Source organism: Oncorhynchus nerka, linkage group LG16 (assembly GCF_034236695.1).
Source record: "Oncorhynchus nerka isolate Pitt River linkage group LG16, Oner_Uvic_2.0, whole genome shotgun sequence".
NCBI classification, from domain to species: domain Eukaryota; kingdom Metazoa; phylum Chordata; class Actinopteri; order Salmoniformes; family Salmonidae; genus Oncorhynchus; species Oncorhynchus nerka.
Genome location: NC_088411.1, coordinates 44,850,193 through 44,872,592, shown reverse-complemented (window position 1 = coordinate 44,872,592; position 22,400 = coordinate 44,850,193). Strand labels below are relative to the sequence as shown.

The 22,400-nt window shown below is 42.7% G+C and overlaps 1 pseudogene; it reads left to right on the top strand.

The window, feature by feature from the left end:
- The first annotated feature begins 5,809 nt into the window (after positions 1 to 5,809).
- The window catches only part of LOC115126022 (pantothenate kinase 3-like), a 32,713-nt pseudogene continuing 16,122 nt past the window's right edge, over positions 5,810 to 22,400 (top strand).

Genomic DNA, 22,400 nt, shown 5'->3' with positions numbered 1-22,400 from the left:
TGCTGGTTTAGTTGTGCTGGTATAGTTGTGCTGGTATAGTTGTGCTGGTTTAGTTGTGCTGGTATAGATGTGCTGGTTTAGTTGTGCTGGTTTAGTTGTGCTGGTATAGTTGTGCTGGTTTAGTTGTGCTGGTATAGTTGTGCTGGTTTAGTTGTGCTGGTTTAGTTGTGCTGGTATAGTTGTGCTGGTATAGTTGTGCTGGTATAGTTGTGCTGGTATAGTTGTGCTGGTTTAGTTGTGCTGGTTTAGTTGTGCTGGTTTAGTTGTGCTGGTTTAGTTGTGCTGGTATAGATGTGCTGGTTTAGTTGTGCTGGTATAGTTGTGCTGGTTTAGTTGTGCTGGTTTAGTTGTGCTGGTTTAGTTGTGCTGGTATAGTTGTGCTGGTATAGATGTGCTGGTATAGATGTGCTGGTATAGATGTGCTGGTATAGATGTGCTGGTTTAGTTGTGCTGGTTTAGTTGTGCTGGTATAGTTGTGCTGGTTTAGTTGTGCTGGTTTAGTTGTGCTGGTATAGTTGTGCTGGTTTAGTTGTGCTGGTATAGATGTGCTGGTATAGTTGTGCTGGTATAGTTGTGCTGGTATAGTTGTGCTGGTTTAGTTGTGCTGGTATAGATGTGCTGGTATAGTTGTGCTGGTATAGTTGTGCTGGTTTAGTTGTGCTGGTATAGTTGTGCTGGTATAGATGTGCTGGTATAGATGTGCTGGTATAGATGTGCTGGTTTAGTTGTGCTGGTATAGATGTGCTGGTATAGTTGTGCTGGTATAGTTGTGCTGGTATAGATGTGCTGGTATAGTTGTGCTGGTTTAGTTGTGCTGGTATAGATGTGCTGGTTTAGTTGTGCTGGTTTAGTTGTGCTGGTATAGTTGTGCTGGTATAGATGTGCTGGTTTAGTTGTGCTGGTTTAGTTGTGCTGGTATAGATGTGCTGGTTTAGTTGTGCTGGTTTAGTTGTGCTGGTTTAGTTGTGCTGGTATAGATGTGCTGGTTTAGTTGTGCTGGTATAGTTGTGCTGGTATAGTTGTGCTGGTTTAGTTGTGCTGGTATAGTTGTGCTGGTATAGTTGTGCTGGTATAGTTGTGCTGGTTTAGTTGTGCTGTTGTGCTGGTATAGTTGTGCTGGTATAGTTGTGCTGGTATAGTTGTGCTGGTTTAGTTGTGCTGGTTTAGTTGTGCTGGTTTAGTTGTGCTGGTATAGTTGTGCTGGTTTAGTTGTGCTGGTATAGTTGTGCTGGTATAGTTGTGCTGGTATAGTTGTGCTGGTTTAGTTGTTTAGTTGTGCTGGTATAGATGTGCTGGTTTAGTTGTGCTGGTATAGTTGTGCTGGTATAGTTGTGCTGGTATAGTTGTGCTGGTTTAGTTGTGCTGGTATAGTTGTGCTGGTATAGTTGTGCTGGTATAGTTGTGCTGGTTTAGTTGTGCTGGTATAGTTGTGCTGGTATAGTTGTGCTGGTATAGTTGTGCTGGTTTAGTTGTGCTGGTATAGTTGTGCTGGTATAGTTGTGCTGGTATAGATGTGCTGGTATAGTTGTGCTGGTATAGATGTGCTGGTTTAGTTGTGCTGGTATAGTTGTGCTGGTTTAGTTGTGCTGGTTTAGTTGTGCTGGTATAGTTGTGCTGGTTTAGTTGTGCTGGTATAGTTGTGCTGGTATAGTTGTGCTGGTATAGTTGTGCTGGTTTAGTTGTGCTGGTATAGTTGTGCTGGTATAGTTGTGCTGGTATAGATGTGCTGGTATAGTTGTGCTGGTATAGATGTGCTGGTTTAGTTGTGCTGGTATAGTTGTGCTGGTTTAGTTGTGCTGGTATAGTTGTGCTGGTTTAGTTGTGCTGGTTTAGTTGTGCTGGTATAGTTGTGCTGGTATAGTTGTGCTGGTATAGTTGTGCTGGTTTAGTTGTGCTGGTTTAGTTGTGCTGGTATAGTTGTGCTGGTATAGTTGTGCTGGTATAGTTGTGCTGGTTTAGTTGTGCTGGTTTAGTTGTGCTGGTATAGTTGTGCTGGTTTAGTTGTGCTGGTTTAGTTGTGCTGGTATAGTTGTGCTGGTATAGTTGTCCTGGTATAGTTGTGCTGGTATAGTTGTGCTGGTATAGATGTGCTGGTTTAGTTGTGCTGGTATAGATGTGCTGGTATAGTTGTGCTGGTATAGTTGTGCTGGTATAGTTGTGCTGGTTTAGTTGTGCTGGTTTAGTTGTGCTGGTTTAGTTGTGCTGGTATAGTTGTGCTGGTTTAGTTGTGCTGGTATAGTTGTGCTGGTATAGTTGTGCTGGTTTAGTTGTGCTGGTTTAGTTGTGCTGGTATAGATGTGCTGGTTTAGTTGTGCTGGTATAGTTGTGCTGGTATAGTTGTGCTGGTATAGTTGTGCTGGTTTAGTTGTGCTGGTATAGTTGTGCTGGTATAGTTGTGCTGGTATAGTTGTGCTGGTTTAGTTGTGCTGGTATAGTTGTGCTGGTATAGTTGTGCTGGTATAGTTGTGCTGGTTTAGTTGTGCTGGTATAGTTGTGCTGGTATAGTTGTGCTGGTATAGATGTGCTGGTATAGTTGTGCTGGTATAGATGTGCTGGTTTAGTTGTGCTGGTATAGTTGTGCTGGTTTAGTTGTGCTGGTTTAGTTGTGCTGGTATAGTTGTGCTGGTTTAGTTGTGCTGGTATAGTTGTGCTGGTATAGTTGTGCTGGTATAGTTGTGCTGGTTTAGTTGTGCTGGTATAGTTGTGCTGGTATAGTTGTGCTGGTATAGATGTGCTGGTATAGTTGTGCTGGTATAGATGTGCTGGTTTAGTTGTGCTGGTATAGTTGTGCTGGTTTAGTTGTGCTGGTTTAGTTGTGCTGGTATAGTTGTGCTGGTATAGTTGTGCTGGTATAGTTGTGCTGGTTTAGTTGTGCTGGTTTAGTTGTGCTGGTATAGTTGTGCTGGTATAGTTGTGCTGGTATAGTTGTGCTGGTTTAGTTGTGCTGGTATAGTTGTGCTGGTTTAGTTGTGCTGGTTTAGTTGTGCTGGTATAGTTGTGCTGGTATAGTTGTGCTGGTATAGTTGTCCTGGTATAGTTGTGCTGGTATAGTTGTGCTGGTATAGTTGTGCTGGTATAGTTGTGCTGGTATAGTTGTGCTGGTATAGATGTGCTGGTTTAGTTGTGCTGGTATAGATGTGCTGGTTTAGTTGTGCTGGTTTAGTTGTGCTGGTTTAGTTGTGCTGGTTTAGTTGTGCTGGTTTAGTTGTGCTGGTATAGTTGTGCTGGTTTAGTTGTGCTGGTATAGTTGTGCTGGTATAGTTGTGCTGGTTTAGTTGTGCTGGTTTAGTTGTGCTGGTATAGTTGTGCTGGTATAGTTGTGCTGGTTTAGTTGTGCTGGTTTAGTTGTGCTGGTATAGATGTGCTGGTTTAGTTGTGCTGGTATAGTTGTGCTGGTATAGTTGTGCTGGTATAGTTGTGCTGGTTTAGTTGTGCTGGTATAGTTGTGCTGGTATAGTTGTGCTGGTATAGTTGTGCTGGTATAGTTGTGCTGGTATAGTTGTGCTGGTATAGTTGTCCTGGTATAGTTGTGCTGGTATAGTTGTGCTGGTATAGTTGTGCTGGTATAGTTGTGCTGGTATAGTTGTGCTGGTATAGATGTGCTGGTTTAGTTGTGCTGGTATAGATGTGCTGGTTTAGTTGTGCTGGTTTAGTTGTGCTGGTATAGTTGTGCTGGTTTAGTTGTGCTGGTATAGTTGTGCTGGTATAGTTGTGCTGGTTTAGTTGTGCTGGTATAGTTGTGCTGGTATAGTTGTGCTGGTTTAGTTGTGCTGGTATGCTCCAGTGGCCTGATTGGGGTCACACTTTTTTTTTTTTTACATCCCTAGCAAACACAGCTGATGTGTCAAATGTCATTCTAAACTGAAGGTCATGATTAGGTGATTATTGGAGTCAGGTGTGTCAATAAGGGCGGCAAAACTGTGACACCAATCACAGGCCCTGGAGGAATGGAATTGCCCCGCCCATGTTCTAAGGTCTCTCTCTTCTACTTCCTGTTTCTGTCCACTAGATGGTAGTAATGCTCCAGTCAGATAACCCTCAGTTTAGTTTCTATGGACAGTCGTCAAAACTACATTTACCAAGTGAAAGCCAACTAACTCTACACCATGTGTAATATTCACTGTATAGAATAATTTACTGTAAAACCACTGAATTTTGTTTCGTAAAATCACAGTGCAAAGAAAATGTTAATATTAATTACAGGAAATGTCCTGAAAAATGCATGTTTAAAAATGACCTATTAAAGTCCTGTGAAATAACATATATATTTATTTTACAGTGTACTGTTCCTCATACATGCTTAATTGAGTCTTATGTTGTGATGTAAATAGCACAAAAAAACAGTACATACTGGTGAACATTTCTACAAAGATCGCAGACATGAACAAGACTAGAATAACATCTCTCATAGGGTGAAACCGATAGATTAAAACAAATTTACATTTCAATAGGAACAAAATAATATCCTTTTAGGCACTTGTTATATGGGGAAGACAGCAATCAGACTATCACATGTTTTGTTGTATGTTTTTTGATCCCTTATTGTACCAGTTAGATTGACTGAGGCCTTGATTATAGGCATTGAGGCTTTTAAAGACAAATGTTCAAACATTCGCAAAAGTCCCATTCACGTTCAAATGCCGTAGGCTACGTCGCCTCAATCGGAAATGGCCTTTAAAAAGATGCAATTCCTAAACATAGCCCTGCTGTAGTGAACGGTGGGGGCAGGGGAGCAAACCGGGGTCGCTGGCGTAAAATACAAACACCACACGCATCGCGCCAACAGGGTAGACCACTTGGTGGCCGGAACGGGTAGGTACCAGTGGAGGCTGCTGAGGGGAGGACGGATCATAATAATGTCTGGAACGGAGCGAATGGAATGGCATCAAACACATGGAAACCATAGAACCATATGTTTGATATATTTGATACCATTCCACTTATTCGCTCCAGCCATTACCACAAGCACGTCCTCCACAATTTAAGGTGCAACCAACCTTCTGTGGTAGGTATGTTCCGTGCGTCAACTACTTAGCCCCCTCACACGTCCGGACCGCCATCCCACTTCTGACACCAGTGTAGTGAACCCACGGGGCAGGGAACGAAGCAAATCTGGGTCTCTGGCGTGAAAGGCAAACACCCTTCGCGTCACACCACTTGGTTGGAATTGTGACATGGCTCGTTTAGCGAGGATCGCTACAATACCTGGGTCGCTGGCGTGAAAGGCAAACACCCTTTAATTGAAATAAATAAACAACTGACTGAAATACAAAAAAATTAACCCTCATTTAAAAATGACATCATTTAAACTACACAGTAATTAATCAGTCTCACAAACTAGGCTATTGAGAACTTTTGGACTGGAACAGCTTCACTCATGAACCCGAGGAGCCTTAATCTATTATGTATGAAACAGTATAACTTTAGACCGTCCCCTCGCCCATACCCGGGCGCGAACCAGGGACCCTCTGCACACAACAACAGTGACCTGTTGGTATAGTGTCAGTGCCAGGACAAAACAAGGTAATGTCGACAACAGCCAAAGATACACTCCGACAGTTTCCTCGTGATGTCGTCTACAAAATATCGACAAAAGCCACCCTTCAACTCTGACCCACTGAGTGATACACAGGTGAAAACAAAAGCTTCATAATCACCTCTGAAAAGCTAGGTTGGGGAAGAACAACATGACATAGCAGAGAAGTAAACAGCTTTTCCATCTGCATCCGTTTCAACACATAGGAAAATGTTCATCACAGCCTGGCTGGTCATGCCCTCTGCTTAGCGGCGTGTGTGTTATAAATCACCTCAACATGACGGTCACTGACGACAACTGCAGCACATACCTAGAAATATGGCACAGCCATGGCTGAACGTTAGCCTACATCCAGAGAGAAGTAACTTTACATAATCTAACCATAATTATTTTATCCAAAGCCTAAGGTTACGCTATAACACGACCGTTCTGCTTATTGCATTTATTAAACCTGAACGCTTGTTTGTATTTTCTGTATAGAACCAGAACGGGTGCCTTTGGGACCGTACTATCTGGGATCGTTGGGACGTCCCTACCCCTCATTGCAGTTGACATGGTTAAGGTAATGCGTTAAGGTCGTGCGTTAAGGTAGTGCATTAAGGTAGTGCGTTAAAGTAATGAATTGAGGTTATGTGTTAAGGTAATGGTAGGGACGGCCCAAGGATCATAAATAGCAGTGGCCATAGCCTGTGTCCCCCGGAGAGGGCACACACGGGTTCGGGAGCCATTACTTGTGACGTAACTAGCTCGGTAACCGGCTGTTTTAACTCAGACTGCGGTAGCGGCCGGGTGTAAAAGTCGGAAGTAAATGACCGACAGTCACCTCCTGGACAAAACGTGTTGAGGCGGATAGGTCTTTACACCTTTTGTCAGCTAAATAAAAGGCGCACATTATTGGTACTAAGAGCGAAGAAATATTTTATACTCGAGCAATTTCGTTTAAAAAATAAATAATTAAGGAGGGTGCGCAGGTTTGTATTTTATCGTACGAGCTAGATAGAGACAGCAGCTCTTTGTTTCGGTTATTTTAGTTAATTTAGTCTGATATCTGAAGTAGCTAGACAACCGCGACAATGGATAAAGCAAAATCAATTATCGGGAAAAAAGGGTCAGGATCTTGTCATGCCAACGGACTTCAGAGGGAGTTTCATTCCCAGGCTAACATCGGTGGCTGTAACGCTTACAAATCAAGTGGAAACTGTAGTGGTGACAGTAGCAATATTGAGCACTTCCATCACCTGCAGCCCGATCACGTCGAAGCCAATGGGTCATCTCCTGCGAAAAGATGCCGGTTACGAAGAGAGTTGAGTCCGCGAAGAGAAACAGACCACGTACGTGACACTGACAATTGTGTGTTTTGCAGGTGCAATTTTTGCATTTAGTCATTTCTGTGTTTACTCATCAAAATTACACAATTTATGTTAGGCAGCTACATAGGGGGTTTTCAAACCCCTCAACCGTAACACGTATTTAACTATTCCACAGCTATCACCCCCAGTGGTTTAAAGTCCTTTATTAAAAATACTTTAAAGTACTACTTATGTAGTTTTTGGTGGTATCTGTACTTTACTATTTATATTTTTGACAAGTACTTTTACTCCACTACATTCCTAAAGAAAATGATTTACTTTTTAATTAATACAATTTCTCTGACACCCCAAAAAAGTAGTCGTTATATTTTTAATGCTTTAGCAGGACAGTAAAATGGTCTAATTCACACACTTCTCAAGAGCACATCCCTGGGCATCCCTACTGCCTCTGATCTGGAGGACTCACTAAACAGAGAACATCCATGGTCATCCCTACAGCCTCTGATGTGGAGGACTCACTAAACAGAGAACATCCATGGTCATCCCTACAGCCTCTGATCTGGAGGACTCACTAAACAGAGAACATCCATGGTCATCCCTACAGCCTCTGATCTGGAGGACTCACTAAACAGAGAACATCCATGGTCATCCCTACTGCCTCTGATCTGGAGGACTCACTAAACACAGGCTTTGTAAATGATGTCTGAGTGTTGGAGTGTGACCCTAGCTATAGGTAAATACATTTTTTTTTTAAACTAGAAAATGGTGCCCTCTTGTTTGCTTAATATAAGGAATTTTAAATTATTTTTTACCTTTGATACTCAAGTATATTTAAAATCAAATTATTTTAAACTTTTACTCAAGTAGTATTTTACTGGGTGACTTTTACTTGAGTCATTTACTATTAAGGTCTCTTGACTTTGACTCAAGTATGACGCATGGGTATTTTTCCCACCACACGATTTTAGTCTGTCAACTAATCATCGAGCACTTGATTACCGGCAGGTTCATCAGGTGAGCTAGTTTAGGGCTACAACAACATTGTGATAGACCTACGCCTGGGGGGGGGTCACCGGGTAGAGGTTTGTAAGCCACTGTGTTAGATGTAATTAAAGAAGTTGCATAGCCAGCTATGCATGGTACTGAATGTCTTGCATGATCATTATAGGGGCCAGGTTGGCGTCCCAGTGAGGATAGCCTTGGTGTTTTGGTTGATGCTCGTGTGTTGTAGACATTCTGTCGGTATACGTTTAGTCTTTTGCCGGCAGCACCATTTCACAGAGTCAACATTCAGGTATGTGTAAAGGGGCTGTGCCTTTAGACTGTTAGTTAGCCACCCTATTTAACTAGTTGGCTCCTAATATTAACAATGATGTGCTAGATATGATCTATTGTTAGACCCAGCCACGTTGGGGTGTTAGACCCAGCCATGTTGTGGTGTTAGACCCAGCCACGTTGGGGTGTTAGACCCAGCCATGTTGTGGTGTTAGATCCAGCCACGTTGGGGTGTTAGACCCAGCCACGTTGTGGTGTTAGATCCGGCCACGTTGTAGTGTTAGACCCAGCCACGTTGTGGTGTTAGATCCAGCCACGTTGGGGTGTTAGACCCAGCCACGTTGGGGTGTTAGACCCAGCCACGTTGGGGTGTTAGACCCAGCCACGTTGGGGTGTTAGACCCAGCCACGCTGTGGTGTTAGACCCGGCCACGTTGGGGTGTTAGATCCAGTCACGCTGTGGTGTTAGACCCAGCCACGTTGGGGTGTTAGATCCAGCCACGTTATTTTGTCATTCAATAGAAAACAAGTGACTCCTTTTTGTTTTGACAATAGTTGCCCCGTGGTTGCCGTCTTCTCAGTCAGAAGGTGAAATCAATACTGATAACAAGGCTTGGTGTACTTCTGCCAAGCAGCGGCCGCCCCTATCTCTGCAAGGCTGGGTGCAAGAGCCAGGCCCCCCCCCCCCCCCCCCCCCCACCGAATGTACAGCATTCCCTTTTCCCTGGTTTCTGTTAGAAGTTTAAAACTTGGGAGACGAAGTCACGATGCAAGAAAGTGTTTTATTTGCTGTGTCAATAGAAACTGGGGAAACAAAGGATTGTAAAAATACCGATCTTAACTTCGCATGCCTGCATTCTTTCGGGTATTCATGAGTGTGTTTGCGTTCACCAGAGCACACCACTATGAAACCCAGAAACGTAAAGAAGCCGGGTACGTTGGTTTGCTATTGTTTCCACGACGATGGAACTCGGAACATACAGAATGATAGGAAACAAGGTACAGTGTTTTTATTTTTTAATTTGTCAAGAGTAGATTACAAATGTTGTCACAAGTAGGGCTATTCTGCACTGCCATTATTTAACACCCTCGGGGACACTGAGAAACTGAGAAACATTCTCTCCAGTATTGTCGAGTTTCTTTCTAGTACAGACCTCCCGGCACGTTCAACGGTCCCATTGGTTAAGCCTGCTAGTCGGCATTCCTCAGCTCTAATTGTGTTAGACTGGAGAGAGCAAATAGTGTTTTCTGTTATGTCCTAGTTGTCCTAGTTGCCCTAGTTGCCCTAGTTGTCCTAGTTGCCCTAGTTGTCCTAGTTGTCGCACATGTCCTACTCTGGTTTTTAGAGGAACCTCTATGAGATTTCAGTCAAGTGGACGGTTTCACCGACAACAGCATTGTATCTCTTGGTCCTATCGACTATATTCAGGACCTAATGTTGGTCCTATCGACTATATTCTGAACCTAATGTTGGTCCTATCGACTATATTCTGAACCTAATGTTGGTCCTATCGACTATATTCTGAACCTAATGTTGGTCCTATCGACTATATTCTGAACCTAATGTTGGTCCTATCGACTATATTCTGAACCTAATGTTGGTCCTATCGACTATATTCTGAACCTAATGTTGGTCCTATCGACTATATTCAGGACCTAATGTTGGTCCTATCGACTATATTCTGAACCTAATGTTGGTCCTATCGACTATATTCTGAAGCTAATGTTGGTCCTATCGACTATATTCTGAACCTAATGTTGGTCCTATCGACTATATTCAGGACCTAATGTTGGTCCTATCGACTATATTCAGGACCTAATGTTGGTCCTATCGACTATATTCAGGACCTAATGTTGGTCCTATCGACTATATTCAGGACCTAATGTTGGTCCTATCGACTATATTCGGAGCATAATGTTGGTCCTATCGACTATATTCTGAACCTAATGTTGGTCCTATCGACTATATTCTGAACCTAATGTTGGTCCTATCGACTATATTCTGAACCTAATGTTGGTCCTATCGTCCCTAATGTTGGTCCTATCGACTATATTCAGGACCTAATGTTGGTCCTATCGACTATATTCAGGACCTAATGTTGGTCCTATATTCTGAACCTAATGTTGGTCTATATTCAGGACCTAATGTTGGTCCTATCGACTATATTCAGGACCTAATGTTGGTCCTATATTCTGAACCTAATGTTGGTCCTATCGACTATATTCAGGACCTAATGTTGGTCCTATCGACTATATTCTGAACCTAATGTTGGTCCTATCGACTATATTCAGGACCTAATGTTGGTCCTATCGACTATATTCTGAACCTAATGTTGGTCCTATCGACTATATTCTGAACCTAATGTTGGTCCTATCGACTATATTCTGAACCTAATGTTGGTCCTATCGACTATATTCAGGACCTAATGTTGGTCCTATCGACTATATTCTGAACCTAATGTTGGTCCTATCGACTATATTCAGGACCTAATGTTGGTCCTATCGACTATATTCTGAACCTAATGTTGGTCCTATCGACTATATTCGGAGCATAATGTTGGTCCTATCGACTATATTCTGAACCTAATGTTGGTCCTATCGACTACATTCGGAGCCGAATGTTCACATCAGAAGCCAATATTGTTTGGATAATAATTAATCTGTTGTCCAACTGTAAATGTTGATCTCTGGTGCCAATTTGAGATAGGTCTGACACTGAGATTGTGTTTCACATGCTAATGTGACAATGCATACTTCAAGTTGACTGAAGCCATTTACCATGAACGATCTGATTTTAAACCACTAACATTGTCTAATGCAACGCAGAATGTAGTCACATAAATGACACGCATACCAACCGAGCCTACAGGTGAACATATCAGTAACACACACACACATCAGGACCAAAATATGGTGTGATTTAATATCAGCATCAATATAGAGAGAGATTTCAAATTAGGCCTAATTTTAAATCTGAAGTGGTGTACTGTAATTACACTGGAATATATTGCACATTCAACTTGGCAACACCCTCAACATTCTTTCTGAGTTGTCATTTGGAGGACCTTCTCTCTTAACATTTACCATTGAGTATTATAGCTATAGGTTATCTACCCAGGGGGGATTGTATGATGTACTGCATCAGAATTGGCTAAAGCAAACACAGTTCCTATTTGCCTAACACCTCAGCTGGTCATGAAATGCTGACAGGCAAAACATTTTGTGACTATATCAACAATGGAGTAATAAAACAAACACCACAATGTATTTAGTTTTGAGTGGTATTTTCCCTTAAATATGCTGTACATTTATAGTATCAATTAATTGTAGCACCAGATCAGTTTGACAGCCACCAAGCTGCAGAACATTTCAATTGTAGGCGTGTTTAAGAGAGACGTTGAGTAGGCAAACCAATAGCCTATCAGGGCTCTCTAACCCTGGACCGGGGTTGGAGATAAAACCTACAGGACTGTATCTCTCCAGGTACAGGGTTGGAGATAAAACCTACAGGACGGTAGCTCTCCAGGTACAGGGTTGGAGATAAAACCTACAGGACGGTATCTCTCCAGGTACAGGGTTGCAGTTAAAACCTACAGGACGGTATCTCTCCAGGTACAGGGTTGGAGATAAAACCTACAGGACGGTATCTCTCCAGGTACAGGGTTGGAGATAAAACCTACAGGACGGTAGCTCTCCAGGTACAGGGTTGGAGATAAAACCTACAGGACGGTAGCTCTCTAGGACCAGGGTTGGAGATAAAACCTACAGGACGGTAGCTCTCCAAGACCAGGGTTGGAGATCAAACCTACAGGACGGTAGCTCTACAGGAACAGGGTTGGAGTTAAAACCTACAGGACGGTATCTCTCCAGGAACAGGGTTGGAGTTAAAACCTACAGGACGGTATCTCTCCAGGACCAGGGTTGAAGATAAAAACCTACAGGACGGTATCTCTCCAGGACCAGGGTTGGAAATAAAACCTACAGGACGGTATCTCTCCAGGACCAGGGTTGGAAATAAAACCTACAGGACGGTAGCTCTCCAGGACCAGGGTTGAAGATAAAAACCTACAGGACTGTATCTCTCCAGGACCAGGGTTGGAAATAAAACCTACAGGAAGATAAGATCTCCAGGAACAGGGTTGGAGATGTCTGGACTAAAGCCTTTCTATAGAGCATCTGGGAGTAGTACGAAGTTGACGCTGCTCTTGGGTCAGTTTTGCAATTTTCACCACTAATGGTTAAGGTTAGGATTAGGGAAGCTGAAACCACCCAGGAGCGTCTGACATAGTCAGGGAAGGAAGTGAGGAAAGGAAAGGGTGGATTTAAAAGTGTGGTGATCTTTTGTTTTTACGGAACGGCTCTCATTAAGAAAGACTCCAGACTGGACACCTGATTCCATGAGTCGAGTTCTTCCACTAGTTACAGTTCACCGATGAGATGATTAGCATGTTTTGTGGACACTGACACCCTGTTTCACTTGTAGGTGTCAGCCACAGGAGTTTGGTGTCGCCTTTAATTGGGGAGGAAGGTAATGTCTGGAACGGAATAGGTGGAATGGAATCAAACACATGGTTTGATGCCATTCGCTCCGTTCCAGACATTATTATGAGCCGTTCTCTCCTCAACAGCCTCCAAAATGGTGTAACGTCAATTCAATAAAAAAAATCTATACAACTATCGTTCAAAAGTTTGGGGTCACTTAGAAATGTCCTTGAAGGCCAGCCTCCCGGAGTAGACTCTTCACTGTTGATGTTGCGACTGGTGTTTTGTGGGTACTATTTAATGAAGCTTCCAGATGAGGACTTGAGAGGCGTTTGTTTCTCAAACTAGACACACTAATGTACTTGTCCTCTCACTCAGTTATGCACCGGTGCCTCCCACTCCTCTTTCTATTCTGGCTAGAGACAGTTTGAGCTGTTCCGTGAAGGAAGTAGGACACAGCATTGTGTGAGATCTTAAGTTTCTTGGTAATTTCTCGCATGAAATAGCCTTCATTTCTCAGAACAAGATTAGACTGATGATTTTCAGAAGAAAGTTCTTTGTTTCTGGACATTTTGAGCCTGTAATCAAACCCACAAATTCTGATGCTCCAGATACTCAACTAGTCTAAAGATGGACAGTTGTATTGCTTCTTTAATCAGGACAACAGTTTTCAACTCTGTTAACATAATTGCAAAAGGGTTTTCTAATGATCAATTAACCTTTTAAAATTATGAACTTGGATTAGCTAACACAACGTGCCATTGGAACACAGGAGTGATGGTTGCTGATAATGGGCCTCTGTACAGTTGAAGTCGAAAGTTTACATACACTTAGGTTGGAGTCATTAAAACTCATTTTTCAACCACTCCACAAATGTCTTGTTAACAAACTATAGTTTTGGCAAGTTGGTTAGGACATCTACTTTGTGCAAATACTAATTGAGTGTATGTAAACTTCTGACCCACTGGGAATGTGATGAAAGAAATAAAAGCTGAAATCATTCTCGTTACTATTATTCTGACATTTCACATTCTTAAAATAAAGTGGTGATCCTAACTGACCTAAGACAGGGAATTATTACTAGGATTAAATGTCAGGAATTGTTAAAAACTGAGTTTAAATGTATTTGGCTAAGGGGTATGTCAACTTCCGACTTCAACTGTAGATATTTCATAAAAAATCTGCCTTTTCCAGCTACAATTGTTAATATTGTAAATTACTATGGCTACACTATTTTTGATCAATTTTATTTTTACAAAAAATGCTTTAAAAAAACAAGGACATTTCTATGTGACTCCAAACTTTTGAACGTCAGTGTATATTTAACCAGGAAAAACCCATTGAGACAGTCTTTTTTTTTTTTTTTTTTTTAAGGAAGAGAGACTTGGCCAAGAAGGCAGCAGCAATCAATACCACATTTAAAACATAACATTACCACCCAAAGAAGGGTGGGTTCTTGTCTCTTGCATTGTAATAGAAATCAAGAGGAGATGTGCAGTATGGTAATCTTCACCAGGGTTGGGCTCCATTGCAATTCAGAAAGTACATTCCAATTCCACATTCCAATTCCACATGTCTCATTGAAAAGCATTGAAGACAGTTTGGAATTGGAATGTACTTCTTGAATTGAAATGGTAATTGACCCCAACCCTGGGCTACAGGGTTTACCAGTCACTAATCCTGTAGCATTGATGGGGCAAAGAGAAAGAAACTAAAGGGAGTAGGAGAAGAAGAGAACCATTTAACCTCCTGACCGCTAACTGATATTCAGATTGTAGGTACACGACATACAGGATGTGAACGAGAACCACATACCGGAATTAGAAGACATTCTGAATAAAGATCACTTACAGATAGCTAGATATGTTACCTCTACTGTGACCTTTACATTTCTATTTGATTTGACATCTGTACCATACCTCCCCTCTCCACACACAGACACCTTCTCAACCCCCTTGTGGTTGCAGAGAGCCATGGCAGGGGGAGGGGGAGGAAAACGGACACCTTTCACCCACATGTCCTGGTCTGTCTGTTCGTTGCCCCTTCATCTGGACACACACACACACACACACACACAGTTGGACAGGGCAGGTGCCTCTGGTGGGGTGACTGTCATGTGCCCCTAGCCTTGCTCCCTGATAAAGAATGATTCCACTACCAGAGAAGCAGGTTTGCCTATCACCTAGTAAGTCTTCAACCTAAGAAAAGGTTGGAACAGCAGACCTTGGTCTTGTTTAATCAGTTGGAAGTGAGGATTATCTTTAATCTTGTTTTAGTTTTATAGTCTTTGCTTTTACAGTGCTTTTATTTATTTATTTTATTATTTTGAAGGCTCTTTAAATATGATTTCAAAAACATTATTACTTCCCTGCATGTTTTCGTGGATTCCTATCAGATATGGTTTAAGGACAATTCCATATTAACGGAATTACGCTTCGACAAAAAACCATTTGATTTCAAAGTTTAACAAACCACACAAGTCTATGCACAAGGACTACTTTCAACAATTTTCACTGAAAAATTTACAAAAAACTAATTTAGTGGAAGAACTGTGCCGATGCAAACTTTGGTAACGGACTAATAGTCAAATCTCCCTTTTAGGTTTTTAATCAAATCAAATGTATTTATATAGCCCTTCGTAGATCAGCTGATATCTCAAAGTGCTGTACAGAAACCCAGCCTAAAACCCCCAAACAGCAAGCAATGCAGGTGGGACTCTGTTTTAAAAAATCTCCTCCCAATTAAGATTAAAAGATGTCTGCAGAAAGACTGGGTTGTCAGCTATGATATGACACCTTGAGTTTTGAAGTACAGTAAGTGAAATTGATTTACACTCAGTAATTGAATTACATCCTGGGTCTCTGACTTGTACTTCACAGAAATGGATAAATATGGCCATGATTGTTATTCTCCACATGTTCCGTAGGTTTGGTTATCACAGTGGCGTAGAGTGGAGCGCAGTACTAGGGCTGGGAGATATGGCCATCATATCGTGTATGGTATTATTCAAATTTATGACGGTATTTTATGTTTTTTTGATTAATGAAAGTTCTACATTTTGCTTTATGAATAGTGTGGCAACACACACACACACATATATATATATATATATATATATATATATATATATATATTCTAAATGAGTCTTTCTCCATTCTGATTGGTTTATACTGTTCAATTAGACTTCAACCTAAAAATAAGTTCATGCATTTCCATCAATTTCTGCATTTCCTGCCCTCATTTCAGATAATTTGAGAATCAAAAATACTAGGCCTTATTTTTAACCAAATGGTGCAATTGCGATTTATATCAAAACATTTGGGTGAACTTTTGGAATCGTAGAAATAGAATGTTTATTATAATTCTATAGTTGGAATATAAAATAATAGTGGGCAATTTGAGTAGTGTTTGACATAACAATGAATGCAAATGCCACGGAGGAGTTATTGTGAAAGGGTAGGAACCAAAGTGACGTTCAGTGTTTCCTAGGGGACCCTATAGTCTTTGGCTACATTAAATCTTCATTCATATAGCCAACATATTCATACTTCGCCTATTCTATCTTTGATTTAAAAGATACTGTTACACGAACAACATGCTGATTTAAGTCTCCTCCAGTACAGGCATCAGTCTGTATTAGTTAGCTCAGTACTTTTATTAGCTGCGATTAGCATTAGTGGCTAACACGATTTAGCTTAACTTGCTAAGAAAATACAAACTAGCTGTTTGCAGATGTAAGAAACACAAACTAATATTGTAATTATAGAACGCTTGTGATTGATTGATATCAAGATGAAATTGGTGACATCGTTGTCATCAACGTTGTTACATGTGCTGCGTTGACCATGCAGACTGAACGAAAGTGTCTCGTGGTCGAGCAACAACACATGCGCTCCTTGACTGACAGGGGGCGGGACTAGGTCTGTGTGGAAAGGGGCGTGGCGAGAAAGAGCGGAGAGGGATTTAAGTAGCGGAGTAAACTATACAAATGGATGTTACACACAGCGCTACACAATTTTAACAAACCAAACATTAAAATAACGTTATAGAAGGTAAAGTAAAAACCCAAACCGGTCCGTGCATAAATACCGGTGTATATAGTAAAATATGGTATACCGCCCTATGCAGTATTGTAGAGTTCAGTAGAGTTTTGTGCAGTACCGTAGAGTACAGTGCAATATACTGCATAGGAACATAGAACACTACCGTGTTCTACTGACTGTACCGCGCTCTACTGACTGTGCCGCGTTCTACTGACTGTGCCGCGTTCTACTGACTGTACCGCGTTCTACTGACTGTACCGCGCTCTACTGACTGTACCGCGTTCTACTGACTGTACCGCGTTCTACTGCGTTCTACTGACTGTACCGCGTTCTACTGACTGTACCGCGCTCTACTGTCTACCGCGCTCTACTGACTGTACCGCGCTCTACTGACTGTACCGCGTTCTACTGACTGTGCCGCGCTCTACTGACTGTACCGCGTTCTACTGACTGTACCGCGTTCTACTGACTACCGCGTTCTACTGACTGTACCGCGTTCTACTGACTGTACCGCGCTCTACTGACTGTACCGCGCTCTGACTGTACCGCGTTCTACTGACTGTACCGCGCTCTACTGACTGTACTGCGTTCTACTGACTATATCGTGTTCTACTGACTGTACCGCGCTCTACAGCTCTACTGACTGTACGATGCTATTCAAACTTGTGAAACATACACTCCTGGTCAGAAGTTTGGACACACCTACTCATTCCAGGATTTGTCTTTATTTTTACTGTTTTCTACAGAAGACATAACACATATGGAATCATGTAGTAACCAAAAAAAGTGTTAAATGAATCAAAATATATTTTATACTTTGAGATTATTCAAAGTAGCCACCCTTTTGCCTTGATGACAGCTTTGCAATCTCTCGGCATTGTCTCAACCAGCTTCATGAGGCAGACTTTGCCTCTTGTCAGGCAAAGTCTCTCCTAATTCCCAGCTGTGACATTTTCCCTCATTACTTATAACATCAGAGCACTGCTAAATGAACACACTGCAGACAAGGAGATGAGTGAAAGTCTCTTAAAATGTTGATTACATTTTATAGTAGCTATTAGTTTCTTTGGTAAATGTAAACTTTAGAAAATAGCCTAGTTCTAGTCACAGACGGGCCAGCTCTTCGAGGCAACATGTTCATGGAATAGTGTCGGGCAGGCTCTGGAATGGACATGTATAACTTTAGACTGTCCCCTCGCCCATACCCGGGCGCGAACCAGGGACCCTCTGCACACATCAACAACAGTCACCCCTGAAGCATCGTTACCCATCGCTCCACAAAAGCCGCGGCCCTTGCAGAGCAAGGGGAACCACTACTTGAAGGTCTCAGAGCAAGTGACGTCACCGATTGAAACGCTATTTAGCGCGCACCACCGCTAACTAGCTAGCTATTTCACATCCGTTACACATGCAGAGGTGAGAGTGGTTCCCTGACTTATTTTGTCCAATAATTTCTTCTTCTGTCACTAAACAACTTACATGACTGCCAAACAAACAATAAAGTAGCGCACCGCCCAAGCTTGAACGTAGTGCAACGTGCTTAAGAACACACAATAACTAGAAAGACCAGCAAAGAGGCCTCGTTCTAAGATGCATCTCAATTAATCGTTCTCCCTAAAAATAGAAGTGAGACTCAGGCCTGGAATTTCATGATTTTGGGAGCAAGGCCATTTGCCCTTTCCAAAGGTACCTAATCTGCCAGGGCATCAAGGCCATTAACGAAAATAGCCAATTTAAATTGATTGGATAACCGAAAAACAGTAGTTCCTCTGTTAAGAAAAACATAAGTGTGTGTGTGTGTACAAAAATAATTTGCCTACATACCTGTATGGGTATTGGCTACAGCCTGTCTTGTCCAGACCGATGCTGACCTGAGGGAAGAGCTTGAAATGTTGCCAGACTTTTTAATTACATACAGTGCATTCAGAAAGCATTCAGACCCTTTCACTTCTTCCACATTTTGTTACGTTACAGCCTTATTCTAAAATGAATTCAATTCATTTTTTCCCTCATCAATCTACACACAACCCCTAATGACTAAGCGAAAACATATATTTTGCAAATGTATTATAAATACTTACTGATCACATTTACACACTTTACTTTGGCAGCCTCTAGTCTTCTTGGGTATGACGCTACAAGCTTGGCACAGCTGTATTTGGGGAGTTTCTCCCATTCTTCTCTGCAGATCCCCTCAAGCTCTGTCAGGTTGGATGGGGAGCATCTATTTTCAGGTCTCTCCAGAGATGTTCGATAGGGTTCAAGTCCGGGCTCTGGCAGGGCCACTCAAGGACATTCAGAGACTTGTCCATGAAGCCACTCCTGCGTTGTCTTGGCTGTGTGTTTAGGGTCGTTGTCCCGTTGGAAGGAATACTTATGTAAATATGATTTGTTTCTGTTTTTTTTATTTTTATACATTTTCAAACATTTCTACAAACCAGTTTTTTTGTCATTTGTCATTATGGGGTATTGTGATGTCATTATGGGGTATTGCGTGTAGATTGACGAGGAAAATGTTTTATTTATTCCATTTTAGAATAACGTTTCAACGTAACAAAAATGTGGAAAACGTCAAGGGGTCTGAATACATTCCGAAGGCACTGTAGGCTTAACGCCAGTCATGTTTTGACAAATATAAAGTACGATAATTATTCATATCTAAAGGCTTGATTCTGTCGGCGTACTTGAGGCACTGATCGGAGAGAAAGGCCACTGCAACATCACCCACCTTGCAATCTGAGCAGAGGCAGTCAACATTTTAAAATACACCAAATTACCAAAAGTATGTGGACACCTGATCGTCCAACATCTCATTCCAAACTCATGGACATTAATATGGAGTTGGTCCCCGTTTGCTGCTATAACAGCCTCCACTCTTCTGGGAAGGCTTTCCACTAGATGTTGGAACATTGCTGCTATATCAGCCTCCACTCTTCTGGGAAGGCTTTCCACTAGATGTTGGAACATTGCTGCTATAACAGCCTCCACTCTTCTGGGAAGGCTTTCCACTAGATGTTGGAACATTGCTGCTATAACAGCCTCCACTCTTCTGGGAAGGCTTTCCACTAGATGTTGGAACATTGCTGCTATAACAGCCTCCACTCTTCTGGGAAGGCTTTCCACTAGATGTTGGAACATTGCTGCGGGGACTTGCTTCCATTCAGCCACGAGCATTAGTGAGGTCAGGGCACTGATGTTAGGCCTGGCTCGCAGTTGGTGTTCCAATGCATCCCAAAGGTGTTCAATGGGGTTAAGGTCAGGGCTCTGTCCAGGCCAGTCAAGTTCTTTCACACTTAAAGTTGCGTGCGACAGCCCTTGCTGGGCAGAAATTTGACGAACTGACTTGTTGGAAAGGTGGCATCCTATGATGATGCTACATTGAAAGCAGTGGTGGAAAAATACCGGCAGGCCAAACCCTCCCCTTAACCTGGACGACGCTGAAACATTTGCTCTTATAGCCTTACTGCCTTGTGAGTGCTGCTACGCTTGTGAAGAAATAGCCCAATACTTTATCAACATGGTAAGCTAAACGTTCTGATTGGTTGCGTCATTTGCTTTTAAGTGTTTTTTTGATGTATACAGTGGTTGTATTAATTTGGGATCTATCGCTTCCCACAACTGTCCCAGACTATGTTTGGAATATTCCGTTCTTGTCACAGAAGGAGGACAATCTGACCAATAGGAATACTACTTTTGTAGATTCACAGGCTAGTGCTTTTGCTGTTCCTTACATCTACTCATCTGATTGGCTCACGAAAAGTAAATGTGTACAGTTCACATTGGGAATTCGATAAGGAGGCGCATGGTTGCATTCCCGATGTCGGTCTTCACTTGTGGAATACTTTGGATCTGCGATACCCGTGAGAAGGCCCTGATCACGTGACATGCATTGGCTAATAAGAATTGAGATATCTGAGCAAGCCACGTGAGCTGGGAGAAGGGAATTATAATGATTATACTCAGCCCAAGGGCACAACAGACACTTTGGTTGCATAAGGCATGGAATTCTGTTTTAGGGGGCATTAAGAATACTATTGCTGTCTGAATACAACCTTGTTTTCCAACTGCATGAACGGGGCGGAAGGGTAGCCTAGTGGTTAGAGTGTTGAACTAGTAACCGAAAGGTTGCTGGATCGAATCCCAGAGCTGACAAGGTAAAAAATCAGTTGTTCTGCCCCTGAACAAGGCAGTTAACCCACTGTTCCCCGGGTAGACCGTCACTGTAAATTAGAATTTGTTCTTAACTGACTTGCCTAGTTAAATAAAGGTTACATTAAATAAAATGTAATTGAACAATTAATTGGATGCATGCGAGGCAGACGGATCTGTACTTTTCTGATGACAGGCAAACGACACAGTAACCATGCGATAATAACACCTTCAATGCTAACTTATTTCTTGCTTTGCCTTGACAGCCTTCCCCTGGTTTGGGATGGACATCGGCGGTACTCTGGTGAAGCTGGTCTACTTCGAGCCTAAGGACATCACGGCGGAGGAGGAACAGGAAGAAGTGGAAAACCTGAAGAGCATCCGCCGCTACCTGACCTCCAACACGGCGTACGGGAAGACGGGTGTCCGAGACGTCCACCTGGAACTGAAGAACCTGACCATGTGCGGCCGGACGGGCAACCTGCACTTCATCCGCTTCCCCACGCAGGCCATGCACCGCTTCATCCAGATGGGCAGCGACAAGAACTTCTCCAGCCTCCACACCACGCTCTGCGCCACGGGCGGAGGGGCCTACAAGTTCGAGAACGACTTCAGAACGGTGAGTGAGAGAACGAGACAACGGGTGACCTGACGACTTCAGAACGGTGAGTGAGAGAACGAGACAACGGGTGACCTGACGACTTCAGAACGGTGAGTGAGAGAACGAGACAACGGGTGACCTGATGACTTCAGAACGGTGAGTGAGAGAACGAGACAACGGGTGACCTGATGACTTCAGAACGGTGAGTGAGAGAACGAGACAACGGGTGACCTGATGACATTGCAGCCTCATTTCTACCAGCATGTCACATAAGTAATGAAGAAAAAAACTCTAGACAACCTTTACTCCACACAGAGACTAAGCTCTCCTTCGCCCTCCATTTGGCAAATTTGACCATAAGAGTCTGTAATACCTACTTGTTTCAAGCAGACCACCATAGTCCCTGTGCCCAAGAAAGTGAAGGTAACCTGCCTAAATGACTATCTGTAGCCATGAAGTGCTTTGAAAGGCTGGTAATGGCTCACATCAACACCATTATCCCAGAAACCCTAGACCCACTCCAATTTGCATACTGCCCTAACAGATCCACAGATGACGCAATTTCTATTGCACTCTACACTGCCCTTTCCCACCTGGACAAAAGGAACACCTATGTGAGATTGCTATTCATTGACTACAGCTCAGCGTTCAACACCATAGTGCCGTCAAAGCTCATCACGAAGCTAAGGACCCTGGGACTAAACATTTCCCTCTGCAACTGGGTCCTGGACTTCCTGATGGGCCACCCCCAGGTGGTAAGGGTAGGAAACGCATCTATCACGCTAATCTTCAACACTGGGGCCCCTCAGGGGTGCACCCTTAGTCCCCTCCTGTACTCCCTGTTCACCCACGACTGCGTGGCCAAACACGACTCCAACACAATTATTAAGTTTGCTGACGACACAACGGTGGTAGGCCTGATCACCGACAACGATGAGACATGATATAGGGAGGAGGTCAGAGACCTGGCAGTATGGTGCCAGGACAACAACCTCTTCCTCAACG